General features: G+C 37.8%; 1 long non-coding RNA gene across 1 annotated transcript; it reads left to right on the top strand.

Annotated features, from left to right (window-relative positions):
- Window positions 1-349: 349 nt before the first annotated feature.
- On the top strand, window positions 350-927 carry LOC147640343 (uncharacterized). The gene is made up of 3 exons (XR_015269698.1): window positions 350-538; window positions 630-744; window positions 834-927. It is a non-coding gene; the product is annotated as an uncharacterized LOC147640343 (long non-coding RNA).
- Window positions 928-16,382: the final 15,455 nt, after the last annotated feature.

Below are 16,382 nucleotides of genomic sequence, written 5' to 3'. Positions count from 1 at the left end.
ATGTAGACGGAAGGGCTAAGGTGATAAGAGAGGTAGAAATTCTGTATAAGAATAGGGTGGGAAAGTTTGCCCGCATAGCAGACCCTGCCAATGGAGAATACTTTTGGCGTGCTGTTTTGTCACTTCCTTGGCATGCAGCAGGGACCCATATTGCGACAGAAGAGAAACTGAACATGATTGGGGCTGCACAAGTTAGGGATGAAGATAAGGCATTCTTAGTTCGAATGTTGGATAATTCACAAGCTAGCATTCGAGAGATAGAGTACTTGCCTAAAGACAAAGCAAAAGCTAGAGAGTGGCTACATTCATTTGTGTTCTGGCTACAAATAAGTTCTTATGGCTCCAAGCTTCTGGAGGAGATTGAAAATTGTGATAGAATCTCCTTACCTTCCATTAATTCCTTTATAAACTATGTCGTCTTTCATCGACGAAAGTATTTCAAAAAAGCTTTCAGAGTTCATCAGGGGGATATAAAATTTAGCAATGATATGGACACACAAAAAGGGCTACGCTCTGCAACACATCGAGTTGTTTATAGGTAAAAAAAAAACTTGGTCAATTTTATTTCTTCTCCTTATGCTTCTTATATAGCCTATTGACTTTAGTTTTCCTTTCCATTTGGAATTTAGATGGCTGCTGAAAGAGGTGGATAGTGGTGTAGTACAGGCCATACCACCTCTTGTGTTGTTATGGATTTGCGAGGATACTCCACGATATATATATGCGGATCTGCACCTTGGGAGAGTAAGTGTTTTCTGTAATCATGGTCATGATGATAAAATGTATATATGATGATAAAACGTATGTTATCTATTTTTGAAATGCATGGGTAGCCTCTATCAAGTGTTGAAAAGACAAGATGCCCCTGGTGGCTAGACATGGAGAGGTTTGTTGTGCCAGATGAAGAAATTCAATTACATGATCAACACTTAGCTATATTGGCTAAGATGACCATAGTGGAGGGTTCTGATGAGGTAACCATAAGTTGTCTCTGATTTTTGCACGATGATAAAGTTTTTTGATGAGGTAATTTATAACCATAAGTTGTCTTTGTGCAGAGTATACCATTGACTGCAGTACGTGGCTGCTCTACGAGCTCTCATGCCACATCTATAGCCTCTACATCTAGAATGCACCCTCTACCAGTTAACCTAGGGAGGGATATAGTGAGTCAAGCATTGGATGCAAATAGGAGACAAAGAGAAGTACATCAAACAACAAGTACTTCGGGCAATGTACATGTAGCCTCGTCTATGATCCAACCAGCACCTTTGAAAGGTGATATCATGCCGTTAACAGTAGTGTATGTTTATTGGGGTGATAAATATTTTTCTCTTACCAATCAATCTTCTTCTGTGTTTCTTCTTGCATTGTGGGAATTCGCAGGCATGGTATATGCATTCAATACCTCCATCGAGGACCTTGCAAGGGACTGTAAGAACATAGAAGGGCCATCCCCTCTATTCAAACATGTTTTGGAAGCCATGATTGTGCTTTGTAATAAAGGAAAAGTCCATGGGAAAAGGACTGACTATTGTGTGGAGATGGTGTTTGTAGACTTCCCCTCAAACCTCGTTGTTGAGGGTTGTTTGGGACACAGAGTGCCACCTTGGAATGTGGTTAACGAAAGTCTATATGAGGCAACTTTTCAATTTGTAGACTTTTGTCTTAATGATCATGGCTTCATAACATGCCTTTATACAATGGAAGAAGGAGTGAAGATAGAGCATGAGGCAACATCTAGAGGATTTGTGGTCTTTCATCGACAAGTGGTCAAATGCACTCCACCAGTGGGAAAGAAGATGGGACAACTTGTAACAAAGGTAGCTGCACACTTCTCTTCTACAAAAATTCTTATGTCTATGTCTATTTCAACTTATAGCCTAAGGAATTCACTACTATTTGAATGGATTTCATTACAGGTTGCATGTCTTATTCTATCTGTTTTTGTACGCTCAAGTACACCAAGGCAGTATTTACGGATGTATGGAGATAAGGTGGAAGAGCAAAATCTTGGGAGTGAATTAGATCTGGAACAAGACCTCATTCAAGATATGTAAGGGATCGACTCTGGATCTGTGATTAAAAACAATGTCTATGTATTTAGGGTTTAGGTTTTTGGGTCTCTCATCTCTGTGTTTATGTAGTGTTCCTGAAGAGGATATGGTAAAACGAAAGGGAAAGCCTTGGAGAGGTGGTTGCCAAAGAGGGCAGAGGCTATGCAAGTACATAGTATCTCTCTTTTCAAAGACAGGGGATACTATTGTTGACTTGTTTGCTGGGACTGGAACTCTTGGACTTATTGCAGCGGTCATGGAACGTAATGTTATTATCTTTGAAAAGGACCATCGCATATATAATAAGCTATTGGAGCCATATTCTACAAAGGTAATTCCCAAATTAATAAGACAAGGCACTGTTAATATCCCATAATCCTCTATAAATGCAATGTTCATTAATTTCTTACTTTTTTGCAGTTTGAAGAAGACTAAAGACATTTTGGATCTTAGCAATTTTTGTGAAGACAGAAGACATTTTGGATATTAGCATTTTTGGTGGATGTAGCGGGATATTTGAACTTTTTTTTAAAGACATTTAAAGACAGTTTCGATGTAGCATTTTTGGTGGATACAGAAGACATTTTATATATTAGCATTTTTGGTGGATGTAGCGTGATATTTGAACTTTTATTTAAAGACAGTTTGGATGTAGCATTTTTGGTGGATGTAGTAAGCCTGCTTTTATTTTGTGTCTTGAATACATTGTCTTGAAGGTGGTATGTCTTGAAGGTGGTATGGCATGTCATGTAGTAAGCCTGCTTTTTTTTTTGGTATGTCATGTGTCATTCTTGCTCACTTTCAATGGATACATGACAAGAAACTGCTCGCATCTCGTATTGATTTGAAAATAATTTGCAAATTGGCTCACTGCAATGGGCTCGCTCCGTGGCCACCCTCGGTCACAAAGAGGAGGAAGCTTCGACATCCGTAAAATCTATGAAGCTTCAACCCCCTCCACTTTAGCATCCAATATTCAAAAAACTGTCGATCCTTCTACCTCCACACAGTAGACACTTGTATATCAAAAGAACGAACAGGTTCAAAGAGCTACAAAGTGGCAACCCAAATCTACCTGGAAATCTACCTAGATTTAAAGAGCGACCATGAGAGAAGGAAATTATGCTCAAGATGAAACCGTGAGAGAGAAGGAAATATAAAGTAATAGTTTGATAAACTCTTTCAATATCTTCAATCAAGCAAGAGGGAACTCATTCACGAAAGGGATTCAGATTTAGTTTATATACATAGAAGACGGGTATGCAGGTCTGTAAGAAAAAAATTTAAAACCTTAAGTTATCTATATTGACAACAACGTGTAGATTTGGAATGTGATTCAACATGTACAAAACAAAAGGGAGTCTTGATGAAAGGAGACTTTTATTTTGAAAAGTGTGAAGGAAGTAGACGTTTAAACTTGATACGAGCATTATAAAAATACAAAATATAGCGTGACTCGAGCATTATAAAAATACAAATATATCGTGACTCCAGCCAGCATTATAAAAATACAAACATAGCGTGACTCGGGCACCAGTGTCCTTGGGATTCCCTTCACATCAACATAACATGGCTGCTGCTGGCACCTTCCACATGCTCGATTAGTTCACCACGCAAATAGTGACTCCAGCATTATAAAAACCTTGCTTTGCTTTTGCCATATGCCACCTGATCAGCTCTCTCTTTGCCGACACCACAGAAATTATAACGCCATGGCTAATTCTGATCGTCGCCTGCTGTGTTATGCTACTCTCCTTCTTCTGATGGTGGCCTTGCTCGCTGCTTCAACTCCCACCCCAACCTTAGCGCAGGGGACTTGCACGTGCCTGAACTTGCTCCCGTCTTGCCCCCTTATTAGCTCTAGCTGCGATGAAGGCTACACAGCTTTTTGCGGCTGGGGTGCGGCTTGTGGCCGTAAGTAAACACTTAAATCCACATTAATCAACTCTTAATCCACTGGCTAGGTTTACTCGGCTGCCTGCCGCAGTGCTCACTCACTAATTATCTTTATTAATTCTGATGCTGCTGCAGGATGCTTCTGTCTTCCAACCCCATCCAGCCTCAAGCTTCCGGTGGAGCCCGTTGTGGTGTAGTAGTTCCTACTACTGCTGCTGCTGCAGCAGGAAAGTAGCTCACCGTATGTAAGCCGCTTTGAAAGGATTCCCGTGCTTTCAAAGCGCACGAACTAATTTGAACTTGTTTGTGTCTACTGCTAGCTAGTCTCTCGTTTAAAAAGAAAGTTGATGATACTAAAGTTGAGGGCCCTTGCCTGCGGCGTTGGTATTTGATGTTGATGACGCAATTTTAGTGGCTTGGATTTATAGTATTTCTGATATTATACAAGGAACTTTTAATTGTTCCATAGGTAGGGAATCTCTAAACACAGAGGAAAAATTTTCGACATTTCCTATACAAAACTAGGGAATTGAATTTCCTAGGTACTCAATGGTATCTGCCTACATATATATACACACACAAGCATGTGCATGTGCACAAAGTCTTCTGATTTTATTTTATTTTTTTTAAAACTCTCATATTCTTTACATCTAACCTTATAATAAACATACAAAGAAATGGTTTTAGTAATCCTACTTTAATAGCTTATCTTTGGCTTGTTGAGTGTAAAATACATGCTCTACTAATACAAATAGCATAAAATGTTGAAAAAGAGACTACTAGTTGTTGCACCTTCATTGTAATAATGCTTTAGAATGTTCACTCAATGCAAACGTATAAGAAGTGTTGACAGGCTTGGAGATGAGAACAATAAGCAAGAACCTAGATTGCATGATGGCAATGGTGAGTTTCTTGGAGATGAGAACAATAAGCAAGACCCTGGCAATGGTGACTTCTAAAGGAAACACATGCAACTTGAGAGTATATCATTGGAACATAGAAGATGCTCATAACAAATTCTAATGCATATTTCTGGAGAAAAGATTTTATTGGTAAAATGCATTGGTTAATATTAATCAACATGGCCCATGAATCTCTGGACTCCCTTGTAGTTTGTTGGTGGGGTTAATTCCAAAATGACCTTGACTTTTCTCTCATCAGTGAAAATCCCATTTTTGAACACTATATGCCCAAGAATAACTCCGTGATTCACCCAAAACTGGCATGTGTAAGGGTTTAAGGATATGCGATAAAATCGACACCTTTTTTAGGCACGATAGGTACTCTTTCTAAGATGAATGAATGCACAAGAAAACTTCAAGAAACTTTCTTAAGAAGTCCTTAAAAGCAATATTCATAAGTCTTTGGAATGTGGCTGGTTCATTGGTTAGACCGAATATAAGGAGGCTTTTATCTTGAAAAAAAAGAGCCCAAAAATGCTCTCTCCTATTTTAAGCCATAAATTTTTTTTATAAAAAATGAGCTCAATTAAAGTCTCCAAAATATGTGCACATTTATGATTAAGAAGAAGCATTTTCGAAAGGCATTTACATAATGAGATATTGTACTCTTTTTCAAGGCAAAAATCATACATCATTTTCAAAACATAAATGCATTCTCTATTTCAAATCATGACATGCTCTCATTAATTTTCCAGTTCATTATGAGCATTATTGATTGGTTGAGTTTTGGGATAAGTAAGGTTAGTCTTTCAACCTACAATCAAAACATTGGTCATGGATTACAATTATCATAGACATCATAAATCTTCTTGGTAAAGTGATCCAATTTGGAGTATCTTTGAATAGCTATGACAAGTTGTGTTCGCATCTAAGTTGTAAAGTAACAATGTTCTTGTTCTATTTGTGTGAAGAGTTGTATTTCTAGAGGAGGCCTAGTCTTAAACTATTCTTATTTTGCAAGGTCACAAATGAAGTGCAAGCTCATAGCCACTAGGATGCACTAGCCACAACATTCAATTTTTTATTTATATGCATTGAAATAACCTTTGTGGGCATTCTTTCTTGATAGCTTAGAGATGTAAAAAATGAAAGTTTTCTAGTCTGCATCCATATTAATTGTTTGACTACAAATGGCTTCTCAATTTGTTAATAAACTCTTTTGGAAAGATTAATCATCTTTATGGTTAGATCCTTGTTAGAAGGAAGATTCTTAATGATAATCTCATTATCTTAATCTAAACACTAGGCGTGACAAGCTAGAGAAAAAGGTTAGGTAATTTTATGATTTTAATCTAGTTAAAAATGATGATTAAATTCTTTATGCTAGTTTATGATTAAGAAAAATCATATTAACTCATTTTAAATTGAAAGAGGGTGATGCTAACAATTTTGGAAATGAGGAATGGATATTCAAGTATAATCTAGAGATTAATTATAATTATGTCTATAATTATGATTATAATTATGTTATGTATGCATAATTAAAGTTTAGTCTAAATAGGAGTTCCTATCACATTTGAATTATAAGTTTTTCATTTCAAGTTAGAAAATTGAACATTCTCATGCGAAGCTATGGCAAAATTTTCTAGAAAAAAGATAAATCTTATTTTTATGCATATTTTTAATAAAGCAAAAAGAGGAATTCCTATCATATTCTAGGCATAGATATTTTATGCTAAAAGAATGATTTTTATCATATTTATGGAAAATATTTTTATGATATTTATGCATAATTATTTAAATAGAGAAAAGAGAAATTTTGTTATATTTATTTTCATGCATATTCTAGATACAAACATTTAAATGTTAGAAGAGGAATTTTTGGCATATTTCAAATTATGGGTATTTTTATTTATTTAAAAAGAGAAATTTTCATTGTATTCTAAGTAGAAAAATGGATAAACTAATTTCGATGTTAAAAGAGAAGTTTTTACCATAATTTCATGTAGGAAATTATGGTATATTAATGTTGAGGATCAAAATGAAGAAAAGAATATTTTAAGATATTTCTACGCGAATAAATCAATAAAAGGATGTATGTAGATTCATAAATGGATTATTGGAAAAAGAGTTATCTTTATAAAATTCCCTTATTCTCGAATAGAACTATTTTTAAATCTATTATGGCCTTTCATAAATTTGGATTTTTCCCTTACGAATGGAAATCACAGTTAATTAATCAGACAATTAGAAGGAAAAATCCTTAAGAATCAAAGCTAGGATTAAATCCGAGTGAATTATGGCTAGACCAAGACCCTGTGAGAATGGTGGGCTAGTAAGATACTTGTCCATCTCTTGAATCAAAAATCAAGCAAAAACCTCGAGACTAATTCCAAATCTTCAATACGAAGAATGGACTACTGATTTTAGAGAAGTTTTTCCTTAAGACCCGAAATCATAGAGAATAAGTCATAAATTCTTGAAATTGATGGGTAGATTACCCTGATTTTTTGTGATTTTCATTAAGAAAATCTGGATTGTGAGAAAAAGGGTTTTGTGAAATCAAACTTAACGAGAAATTCTTACTTGCATAGAAACTTTGTTTTTGAAAAGGACTGTTTTACGTTAGAATGCTGGAGGAAGCATTTGGCTTGTGTTTAAAAAAACTAAGGAGAGTTTCGTTACAACAGCTGGCTGGGAGTCGTCAAAGGACGTCGCTGTACGGTAAAGCCTGCCAAGGTCTTGACTAGCCTCAGTATGGTTAACAAGGATTTAATATTCACGTGATCACAAGATTTTTTGTGATAATAACACATGTGAACAAGTTATTCACATGTTCTCATGTTACCGTTCACAAAATAACAGGTCACTCGCCATTTGGGAACCCATTAAATGCTTGGCTACACATGGGAATAAGCTATTCACATGTTCTCATGTTACCATCTTCACATAATAGCAGGTTAGTGGCCACCTAAGAAGATTTTTTATGCCCGACAAAGATAATTTTTTTAGGCCCTTGTGAAAGCTTTGTGAATATAACATGTGATCACAAGATTTTTTGTGTTATTAACATATGTTATTAACATGTTCACATGTTCTCGTTTACGTCAGTGAAATCCCTCATGGTTAAAATGGTATGCTTCCGGTACGATGGGCGAGGGCCGATGAAGCGGTCCCTGAGTGAAGTGCTAGGAAACCTAAGAAGGATCCTAGAGGGTTCTGACCAGGCGATGCATGGGCTCGCGGACTGCTATAGGACACCCGGATACGTATATCGAGGAAGATATGAATGGACTGATAATATAAGGAATTATTTATGTGAACTGGAATTTGAGATTGGATCTTGTTGGTTGACTAGTTGGTCTTCAACGGAGAGTCCGGATAATATTTTGATTGTAAAACAATACACTAGATGTTTTGGAGGACTATGATAAAAAATACTATGGTTTCATTGAAAGTCTGTTTAAAGACAGCCAAATCTGTGAAAAAGGTAAATTCATATTAGGTGTGTAAGTGGTGTGACTACCTTGTATTTTACTTGAAACGTCGGTTAGGGGGCCTGGAAACTCTTTTCCCTGGTACCCGGGACAAAGCTAAACTAAATTTTTATATAAAGGGATCCCACCAATACAGTGGTTGGTGGGCAGTTGGCTAACCCATGGGCCGGTTGGCTGGATTGGTGGATTCATGCGATACAGTTAGATACGTCAAGTTACGTTAGTTAGAATAAGTCCCTAGAAGATTCTTGTTCTGTGGGAAAGAATCAATGGGATGGCTATGCCTTGCTTAAGGTGAAAAAAGCGATGATTTCTATGAATCAAGTGCAAGTCTCTTCCTTGATATGGCCATGCGACCTCCTACAGGTTCGGTCGGATTAGATTGGATAGTTAAGGCCTTGACCCGTTAGATAGATCTCCCATTAGATGATTTTCTTGGTGGAATCGCTCGTGCTTTCAGGGCGAGGGAAGTTTTTCTGGTCTCAATTTCGGAGGAATCATCGGACTAGTCTCTTGTTCGGACATCCGTGGGCGAGGCCCCAAGTGGGAATCCCTGCCCTGCACGAGAGGTTGATGCTACTTTCACTGCCAGTGCCCCAGAGAGGGGGCATTGCGGAGAGGGCAGGGGTCTCACATTTGGGAACCACTCCTCATGGTGAATCTCCTATGGTCGGACTGTTAGTACATCACACATGTTGGTGTACTCATACAGTCTCTTCGAATAATGGATCCATCATTGAGGATGAGAGGGATGACACATGCGCCAACTTTGCTCAGTTTGATTTGTTCACAATGTCTTCACAAAGTGGACATACCATTCCATTGAGAGGACAGATTATATAATTGATCAGCTCTATATATAGAGTTCCTGTGCCATATGAGAGAGATCAGCTTAGTAGGAAGTAGATGCTTACACGTATGAGGAGCCTCCTGGCCACCATTAATTTGAGGTTGGTGATAACATTTGAGAGGGTGAACTACATCCTTCTTATCTCAACTCAGCTAATTGGAAGAAGGCTAAGGCAGAGCTATGTGATACTCCCAACACATTCAAGAAATAAAGCTTGCTTGGAAGGTTTGGGGGTGATCTCATGTTGGTAACAGTGTTTTTGCACTCTCTAGCAAGAGGCAGCTAGAGTGTGCTCAGAAGGTTCAGGGTCATGTCATCTTGGTAGTGGTGGTTCCGAATGCTTCGGTTTGTACTTTGTAAGTGAAGATCTTTCTTTTTGCTATATACTTAATAACATGTTATGCAATTCTATCTCTAATCCACATTGAATGTGTGTAGAGGGATGTAGTTAACCATGGTTACACGCAAGATGAGTATGACTATGTGTGGGCTCACAAAACCATGACATTGTTTGACAAGATAGAGTGTGAAGGCCACAAGCTAAATTGGAACCGTGTTGTCAGCCACCTAAGTATACAATGGCATGTTGCAATTTCAATTTTTATAAGCATCGTCAAGTTATGGTAGACCTTATATTTGTTGATGTACGTATGGCATTTTGGAAGACCCACATAATGACGCCAAAGAGGGGGCAGGTGAAAATAGAGGGAGAAGGTGGAGATGGTGATGATGAGTAGGGTATGCCCACCATCCCTCGAGGCTATGCATGCATTTTTTGTACTTATTGAGCTATGCTCAAATTTTTTGTAACAGCATAGCTCGCATTTTTTTGTACAAATATTTACACATTAAATAATAAAATTGGCATTATTTCATGTAATGCTTATCTTTTTTTATGGTAATTCTCTCTCTATTTATAGATTGATTTTCTTGCAATGCATCTACATTATGATATACTTGGATGCATTTTGACTATCGTTATGTAACATAGATTGATTTTCTTGCAATACATTTTGACTACCATTATGTAACATAGAGACATTGTGCTACAATGTATCTGCTTGGATACACTCGCCACCTAGATTGATTTTATATGAGAATTCCACTAGGTAAAGGTGTAAAAAGATTGATTTTCTTGCAATGTATCTACATTGTGATACACTTGGATGCATTTTGACTATGGTTATAGAGCATCCATGTGACGTAGTCAAATAATGACATGTGCTGAATGTAAAATTTCACTTAAGGATTTTTATAATGAGGAAGGGTAGGTTGGATATATGAGTTGTGTGATGGAAGAACAAAGTTAAGGATGCTTGATGGTAATTGGAACTTGGAGATTCTTATAAAACATGAGGCAAAGTTGACTATATGTTGTATTATTGAGGTACCTTTGAGGACTAGCTTTCAATGGTGATAAAATTGATGTACCAAATTTGTTTCCACCACCCTTCTTTTATTTTACATGTGTGCATATGTGTGTTGAAACAGTACAAGAATACAAAGATATATGAGGTCATAGTAGGCCATAATAAGATATACAAGGTCAAAGTAAGTATTCAAGGCTTGAGTAGGCCACAGTAAGAAAACTCACGAAGTTTTATTGATTTAAAAAATAAAAAATATAATTATGAGAGAATATACAACAATACAAAGAAGCATCTTAAAACTTTAACAAAGCTAAGAAGATACTTAGAGTGCAAAAACAAAGATATGTAAAGATCCACTTAATCCATGTTACCCAATCCATCCAAAAACCTTATGATACTTGTGACATCCATCCTTGTAAACAAATTTTTTTCAAATGGATAATTTTCTAGAGTGGATGGAGATGGTTCATAGGGTAGCAACCTTGTGACATCCATCCATACAAACAAGTTTTTTTCAATGGATACTTTTCTAGAGTGGATGGAGATGGTTCATGGGGTATCAGCCTTGTGATACTTGAAAAACAAAAGTAGAGTTTAGGGATATCAATTAAAGGTAACATTTCACACATTTAGCTCAGTAAACTAAAGCTAGGGTAGTTTAAATAAAAGGACTCCATGAATTTTTTTTATTTGTAGATATGGAGTATCATAACCTTGATTCATGCCAAGAAAATGCCTCAATCATAAGAAGATTTGTGGGTAGCTTGGTGGGTAACATGCTTGTTATCGGCCTTCTTCGGCCTCTCTTAGAAACACATTCAAAAGAGATTACCTTAGCAAGCTACAACTCTCTTTTCAACGGTTAAGCTCAAGAATACATCTCCTTGGGTAGCTATTTTTGTCATCACCCCTACTAGCATTGTCAACACTGTCAGTTTGGACTATCCATCCTCTCTGTCCTCTCACCTCACACCATTCACATTGTCTTTTCAATGGTTGAGCTCAAGAATACATCTCCTTGGGTAGCTATTTCTGTCATCACCCCTACTAGCATTGTCAACAGTGTCGCTTTGGACTATCCATCCTCTCCCTCCTCTCACCTCACACCATTCACACACACTCACTAGCATACATTAGAGAAGAAGATTAGCAAGAGCAAAGACTCAATTTTGCAATTAAAGAGTATGTTGCGTTATGAGAGAGAAGATGACTTATACATGCCATTTTAAGTGTTCACACTTAAAAAACTTATATATACAAGGCCAATTTAAGTGTGTTCACACACACTTAAACTATGGCTGATCATGCATCCAAGACTCATAGGTGGCCTATTACAATTCTTAATATCATAATACATGCATGAAGTACATTTACATGGAATCCATTTTAGCTTGTTGCCATATGCACTCAAATTAGGAATCATCATAGATACTCTATTGGGCCATTTTAGAGTTAACAGGAGTTGCCACTATAAGTCTATACCAAATAGCAAAGATGAAGACACCAAATTCATGTATGATCAATCTATGAAGTAACAGTTGACAATGTCCAAATCTAGAAACTGGCCTCTCCTAGATACATATTCATAAAGAGATTACTCAGCAAGCTATAACTGTCATGTGGATATTTCTAATGGCCTAGGTTAAGTAGCAGTGAGCTCAAGCACACCACTTTAAGAGCTCCACACCTCATTGGGTAGCTATTTCTATCATTGTCTCCTAGGTGGCAAGCATTGTCACACTTTTCAGTTGGACTACAGGTCCTTGTTCCTCCTCTCACCTCATGCCACTCACACACACTCACTAGCATGCATTAGAGAAGAAGATTAGTAAGAGAAAGACTTGATTGCACAATGGGAGACTATGTTGCATAAGTGTGTTCACGCATACTTAAACTATGGTAGATCAAGCACCCAAGGCTCATACATGACCTTTTCTTATACAATGCTTAATCTCATAATACATGCATATGAAGTACATTCAGAGAGAATCCATTCTAGCTTATTTTAACAATGCTCTTGAGCTATTGATAAAAGCACCATACGATAGTTGATTGTTGAGATATCGAGCTCATCTAGTGAGACGGTGGACACTGATGACCCGCCTGGGGGATAGGCCCCACACTTACACCACTGGCATGGTTGGTGAGATCATGGGTGATATGCGGCCAGTGGGATGACAGGCTGTGTGATAGCCATTCTAGAGACTGGCATAGTTATAGCGCCAGCTCATTTAGTTGGGTTCACACTATAGAGAACTCTAGTATGTATTTGGTTGAGTACCTTTTCATATGGTGTGTACTCTTATCTTTGTATATGGTGTGTTGAGTGTTGTGTGAAGAAAAAGAAGATTTTCAGCCTCTCACCTTGTGTGTTCCCTTTTAGGGTTTTGTGAGTGTGTGTGTGCTTGCAAGAGCTCAAGCTCTCTTCTCCCCTGCATCTTTTCATGGTATCAGAGCTTGGTTCATGCTAAGGGCTGAGCTGCAAGCAAGAAAAGCACAGGAAGCGGTACGAGGGTAAGAGCTTCAACTACTCTTCCCTATTTGTGTTGGTGACTACACCCTTATCGGGAGCTCTAGGGGAGGCACCGGCAAACAATCTCTAATTGAGGAGCTTTCTTCGCGGGAGTAAAGCTATAGGAAAACTATATTGTCCTATCGGATGTCCTTTTTGGGGGCTGAAAACATGTTTCAGGCGCGTTAGGACCTCCATTTTTCAGAAAGCAGGCAATTTCGAGCACTGCGGGTAAGTCATCGTCGTCGTCGATTCTATGCAGAACTTTGTTTTAAGAACTGCAGGAAGACAGATTGGTTGTGCAGACACATTGTGTGTGCTGCAAGGAGGTCAACAGTTGCCATTTGGGTGTATGTATGCACATTGAGGTCACTGGTTTGTGACATTTGAGTGTAGTACAATACTACTGTAGAAAATATAGCAGTTTGTGTAGGACAAAACCAGAGCACTGTTTCTGGTAAATTTGTGTGTCTGGCAAGATTTCAAATGATGGCATAAACCAAATTGTTGCTAAGAAGCTTGATAAGAACAACTTCCATGCTTGGAGGTTCAGGTTGACAAATTTCCTTATGGAAAAGGGTTACTGAGACTACATAGAAGGTGAGCATGAAGAGGCACCGGAGATACCGGAGATCAATCCGACTGCTCTGCAGATGTGAAAGACTTCAAGGATTAGAATCATTGTTATGTATTGGCTCTCTATCAGTATACAGGACACCATGATTGGGCACATACAGGATGCCAAGTCCCCCAAGGAGGCGTGGGACACCTTGGTAAAACTCTACGAAACGAATACCAAGGCACAAAAGATACAGTTGAAGAATGAACTTCATACTGTGGAGAAAAAGAGTATGTCTATGAATGACTATGCATTGAAGATCAAGGGTATTGTAGAATTCCTTGCATCTATTGGTGTTTCAGTAGATGATGATGATAAGGTGGAAGTCTGTCTACGTGGTCTCGGGCCACAATACAAGGAGAACTTACATATAGTCTAAGGAAAGCTACACGTTCCTCTCTTCAAAAGTTATTGTGTTCTTCCAAGAACAATTTACACATAGTCTAAGGAAGCGCCACTTTTGTTTATTCAAAAGTTCTTGTGTTCTTCTAAGAACAATTTACACATCTTGCAATGAAGGTGATTATTTTCACATAAGCAGCATCTATGTGATGTATAGTGTCTATGCACTACTAGGAAATCAAGAGTATCATGCACCAATGAGAGTACCACTCCTAGCCCACGAGTAGATACATGCCTATCCCCATGTCTACTCTTACAACCACTTTGGTTGCTTGGCAATACACATCTATGTCTCTACAGACAACCATGTCTCTATAGACAAGTTTTTGGGCTATCTATGGTCACATCCAAAAGCTAATAGCACCATCCAGACACACCTCTACAAGTGCGGTCTCACTGGAAACCTCTACTAGGAAAATATCATAAACCATTTCAAGTATGGGAAATGATTTACTATAAAACAATAAATGAGAAATTCTTTATCGCTTAGCCAACCTGTATATATACACTACCATGTCCACTTTATATATTTTTTCTTTTCCCTAGCGAAGTAAAGAGGAACAATGTCCACTTTACCATGTCTATCAAAATGCCAAATCTCTCTCTCTCTCTCTCTCTCTCTCTCTCTCTCTCTCTCTCTCTCTCTCTCTCTCTCTCGATTGGTCAACTAACACCATACATTTCTATTAGTAACTTTGTAATCATGGATATACTCTTCTGCATCAAGATGGATGAGCCACTTACTACGAAGTTCTCACCTAAATTGAAGTAAAACCTTTGGCACTATGGCGCAAATTCAAGGGCATTCTAGTACCCAATCCTTGGTAATCCAATGAGATATAATCAACAACTATGTCAATATTTGAAGTCTATGGTTCAATATCTACTAGTAGCTGAGTCCTCTTAGGCCATGACAGTAGACTCAACTTTGAGTGTGAATAAAAATAGAAAAGTCCTTCAAGAACTTGTCCTAAATATTTGTGGATCCACCTCATGTCCAACACCCATGCCTGAGCATAGTGTGAAAAGGTTTCCACGCCTACACAAAATACACACTAAACACTCTTGGCAACTTGGCCATGCAAATTGACAAGGTCAGGGATTCATCTAGAATATCAAGCACCTAAGGTATGTGACTTTCCATAAAATTTGAGCTCATTGGAAATCATTACCCAATATCAGTTAAAATATACTATCACTTTTACCCCCGATAAATTTTATCACCCCCATTTGACACAAGGTCAAGTGAGCTTAAAGGGTTCACCCCTCAGTACTCCATATTAATACATAACCCAAGAGATTCCTATGATCACTCTACGGAGCAATGCTCACTCATCTTCTCATAGAAACCTTGGCTAATCTCTTTGGATCAACACAGCTTTCTAAAAAACAGCGGAGGTGACGATTGTTGAAAGTTTGCACACATATTATAATATCTTGCCTAAGTATAACAAATGATCAAGATAACTGTTGGGCACTCCATTCTAGCATCAAGATCAAGATCCACATAGTGTAATCACTCTGGATTATCACCAAATCTACCACGGTTTGCCTCTGATCTCTCGAAATCAGCTCCAAACCTAGATTTTTCTTTGAACCATCATGTCCAACCTTAAAAATCTATATCCATGTCAAGAGACCCATCTGATCACTCCGGATCAGCATCCTACTTGATATGGTAGACAACCACCAATGGTCAATCAAATAACATAGATTGTGCAGACATAGTGACTACGCACCACAATCAAAAGCCAAGAAAGTTAATTTGTTCTCTTCACCTTGGTGTCCCATACCACCAAGGTCACAATAATTTCCATGGAAAATTTGATGTTGTTATGAGAATACAAAAAGGTTTCTTGTTGCAAGAATTTTCACAGTTACAAGAAGAAAGGGAGTTTTACAAAAGGGAAAAATTTAGGTTTGCTGAATTTGCAACAAATTACAGAAAAGCTTATATTTCTCCCTCAAAAAATTAGAAGGCCTTTTGCAAGCAAATTTTTGGGCATCATCAAAGGGGATCAAAAATCAAAAGTTTTTGGAGGTGTTCTCTTTGATTCCGGTTTCTTCAACACATCAAGCTTCGATAGGATTTTTGGATACTCAATGAATATAAAGCGGCTTTAAAAATCTTGCCAAAGTTGACTAAAACTCAAGCTTCTTGACCACGCTCAACATTCATTCATAATTGGAGTATTCCATAACCTAGCTCACAATTGCATGGGCAAGGTGTGTCGCCACTCACCTCATAAATGCTTGTGCTCGGATTCTTGTAGGAGA

Source organism: Cibotium barometz, chromosome 3, assembly GCF_041138505.1.
Source record: "Cibotium barometz isolate CiBa-2024 chromosome 3, ASM4113850v1, whole genome shotgun sequence".
NCBI lineage: Eukaryota > Viridiplantae > Streptophyta > Polypodiopsida > Cyatheales > Cibotiaceae > Cibotium > Cibotium barometz.
This window is presented reverse-complemented; position numbering and strand designations above follow the sequence as displayed.